This window comes from Ochotona princeps, chromosome 5 (genome assembly GCF_030435755.1).
Source record: "Ochotona princeps isolate mOchPri1 chromosome 5, mOchPri1.hap1, whole genome shotgun sequence".
In the NCBI taxonomy this organism is placed as follows: Eukaryota; Metazoa; Chordata; class Mammalia; order Lagomorpha; family Ochotonidae; genus Ochotona; species Ochotona princeps.
The window spans coordinates 28393675-28397970 of record NC_080836.1 but is presented as its reverse complement, the minus strand read 5'-3'; positions in this window follow the sequence as shown (position 1 = coordinate 28397970).

Here is a 4296-nt window from a genome sequence, read left to right as displayed (position 1 = left end):
AGAGAAATGTCAGTAAATTAGAGGGATGCTAATTAGTGACTGACATTGCAGAAGGCTTAGTATACAATTCTGTGTCTTTTTCCTTACAAGTTTTTCTTCTCTCTCCCCACCGCCTTCAAAGTCATAGAAATAGGAAAAATGGTGGAATGGAGAAGGGAGAAAGAAGGAAGGAAGGAAGGAAGGAAGGAAGGAAGGAAGGAAGGAAGGAAGGAAGGAAGGAAGGAAAGAAGGAAGGAAGGAAGGAAGGAGGAGAGGAGAGGAGAAAAGGGAAGAGGAGAGGAGAGGAGAGAAGAAAGGAGAGGAAAGAGAAAAGACAACCTCAAAAACAATGTTACTCTGGGAAATCAAGGGTCTCTCATTGATTGGCTTGTATATGTGTGTGTTGGTTCTCAGATGAGAGCAATGTCTGATACTGGGTTTGACCAGAAGATACTGAGGACATTCCTGTCAGGGCTCCGGGTCAGGAGGCTAGAGGTGGATGAGAAGCTCAAGGTGAAGTGGGAGCTAGACCCTGGGAAGCAGAAGAGGGAAAGAAAGATCGTGGAAATACGAGTTCCTAGTATCCCTCCTTCCTCGTTATGAGATCGGGCTCTGGTTTCTACATACCCTTTTCATAACTCTAGGTCTCCTAAATGTCAGCATGCATGAAAAGCGACATGGAAACCTGCTAAAAACACACTGTCTGACCATGATGCCACTACACCCTGATTTATTAGCCCAGAGGGGGAGATTCAAGGCAGTGTATTTTTCATGGATTCCAGGTGATTCTGATTACAGTGCTTCTCAGTACACTTTGGGAAACAGTGTGGTCAGCTCATTAATCAGTCTTGATAATATAAATACAACATTGAAGGTGACCCTGGGCTTGCTAGAGTTGAAACAATCAAATTTGAATTAGTCTGTTTATTGTAACAATTCTGTAAAAACCTGGCCAGTTTGGACAATAAGGTTGATTTAAATTTTCAGATCAGGTTCATGTTCAGGTAACTTGCTATTGAGTGGACGGAAGAATTAGTTAAAACATTCCTCATGTGTTGAAAACTTATTATTTACAGCAATTACTAATAGTGTTCCAATTTTCAAAAGTAGTTTTCAACAAGTGTATTACAGTGCTCTTTGATGTGCTACCAAATCCAGATCAATGGGTAATTTATAATTTTTCTACAACAGATGATACAAAATTTGTCATATTTTTCAGAGACAATGTTAAACTACTTAGTTCATATGTTATAATGCAAAGTACTAGACAAGCAGCAGATAGATTTTAGAAGTACCATGAGGGCGTGAGCGTTGTGCACAGAAGGCTGAGTCACCATTTGGCACACTTACATTCATATCAGAGTGCCAGGTGTGAGAATGGCTACTTCTCCACCAATTCCAGCTTCTTGCTATTGTACCTGGTATATAGTTAAAACTGGCTCAAGCTTTTGGGGACCTCCCACCCATGCTGAGGACATGAATGGAGTCCCTAGTTCCTGACTTCAGCTTGGTCCAGCTCAAAATGTTGTGGGCATTTGGAAAGTAAATTAATGAATGGAAGATCAATCTATCATTTTCCATCTTGTCCCCTCCCCTAACTATGTTATGCTGCTTTTTAGTTATATATAGCAAGCATAATACAAAAATAGTGCATTTTACAGGTAGCGCAAGGTCAACCTGGAATCTTTGAGAGTTTCATATGTTCAGAAACATGCAAGGTGTTTTTGTTGGAAATACTAAAGGAGTTCTGAGGTGGTAGGCAGCAGTTCTATGCACTTGTGATACAATATTGACATGTTGAGGCACCGTTTAGGATGGAAAGAGTCTCTGGGTGAGCCACCAAATATTCCCGATTTCAGTAAAACTTGGTGACACTGGCAGTCACATATCAATAAACTATTGAGTAAAACAGACTCAGCTTTCAGGTAGCAGAACCTAAGAGGTAGGCTAGGGGGAGAAAAGAAGAAGCAGAAATTACATCAAGCCAGGGACAAAAGACTTAGGTGCGTAAAATGAAGGGCTGAGTCCATAGATCCAATGACAATCTACAATGGCTTTGATGCTCGGGATTTGAATAAGTGAAGGCCTTTAGGAAGAGATGAGATGGAAAACTAGGCGATCATAGCTAACTTACCCTGGATTCTCTAGAAATAGACTCTGAGTCTGAGAGCATCATGCAGAAAGTTCATTGAGAGACGATCTCAGAAGACCGGCATGGAAATAAGGAAGCGGTGATTGGGGAGAGAAAGAAGTCGACTTGCAATTCGATTGCATTGAGACCAGTTGATTTTAGGAAAAACTGGGATGGTCACTTAGAGTTGTCCCATAATGTAGTTCTTCATTAGCAAGCCTGGTGTTGGCTTCTCCACCGGAAAGGGTTACGTCCTTGAGCAAGTCAGTAAGGCACATAGTTGCAAGCTAGTTTTCTCAGCAGCTGGGGGATAAGTAAATGAACTTATACGAAGTAATCTGTAAAGAATATACTCTTATTTGGGACCACATCCAGGGCAGATTAAAAATTACTAACCAGGGGCCAAGCACAGTAGCCTAGTGGCCAAAGTCCTCACCTTGAACACAAAGTCAGATATACAGAGAGGAGGAGAGACAGAGGGGAAGATCTTCCATTCGATGATTCACTCCCCAAGCGACTGCATTGGCCGGTGCTGCACTAATCCGAAGCCAGGAGCCCAGATCCTCTTCGGGGTTTCCCAGGCATGTGCAGGGTCCCAAGGTTTTGGGCCATCCTTGACTGCTTTCCCAGGTCACAAGCAGGGAGCTGGATGGGAAATGGAGCTGCCGAGATTAGACCTGGCACCCATATGGGATCCCGGAGCATTCAAGGTGAGGATTTTAACCGCTAGGACATGGCGCTGGGCCTGACAAATAAGATTTTAATTTAAAAAATATCTTACTGATGACAAGAAGTAGCTGACAGAAGCTATGCAAATCATCATTGTCCTAAGGGAATGGGCTACCTTCCGCCGGGCTTCCCTTCCCAGCAAAAAGCTGAAGACTCTCAGGAATTGAGACAAAACTTTGTAAAAACTACGAAAACTCTTTGATATAACATTGGTTGGAGAAGGACAGTACAATAACAACTATAAGCATAAACATGTGCAAAGGAAAATACCCTACAATCGCCAAGTACAAGACATAGAACAGTGAAAGCAATTCCAGAGCCATATATAGAGGCTAAAAGTTCACACATGATCTTTCATTGATATTGCCTATTACTGTGCATGATATTAAATAAGTGTACCATGTCCAAAGGTAAAAATGTGGATCTAGCATTGTGGCATAGTGTGCTAGTGTTGTGTTTCACCCATGTTAGAGTGCTTGTTGGAGTCCTGACTGCCCTGCTGCAAATCCAGCTCCCTGCTAATGTACCTGGAAAAGCAGTAGAAGATGGCTGAAGTGCTTGGACCTCCGCATTCAAATGAGAGACCCAGATGGCACTCCTGACTCGTGGCTTTGGCCTGGCCCAGTCATGGCCATTGCAGTGTTCATGGAGTGAACCCCTAGAAGGGCGATCTCTCTCTTTCTGCTTCTCCCTCTCTGTAAGTCTGTCTTTCAACTAACTAAATAAAACATTCTTTTCAAAATGTATTTTATAAATAAAATAATTGGAAGAGTTACAGAAAAAGACACAGACAAGGCCAAGGGATCAAGTACTTGAAAAATCCTCTGTTGTTTTCCTAGGCACATTAGGTGGGAGGGATCAGAGTTGGAGGAGACCCAGCCAAGACTTGAATGGGTGTCCATATCATAGTGGGCTTAACCCGCTATGCCACAAAGCTGGCCCTATGATTTTGAGGTTTACTAGTTTTCTATATGAACCTCTTTTCCCTTTATCAATTCATTTCCACCCCCAAGTTGGGTCCCCTTAGGAACCTTCTGTAAATTCACTAATATGTGAATTTTGCAGTCAGAGCACAGGGGAATACATCTAGTATATACAATTCATTCTTATAGTTCTTACTTGTCTGCCTTGAAAAAGTCATACTCATCAATGCCAGTTGTGAGTTATCACATCAAGAATTTGTAATACCAATTAACTCAAAATTTCTATCATGTATGAAGATTTACAATTACTCTAGTAATGTCTTCACTTGTTAAAAAGCAAGTCCTGAGATTGTTAGCACAAGGTGTGCCTTCAAGGATGAAAGGGTAACTTCAGCCAAATGACAGTAACTCATCCTTCCCCGTGCTGAGTGTTTGAAAAGAAACCTTTAATTGAAACTCAGTTTGTGCACTTATTTTCCCCTATGTCATTCCTACAATTCACTTTATAATCTTAATTTTGGGTTAAATTATAAG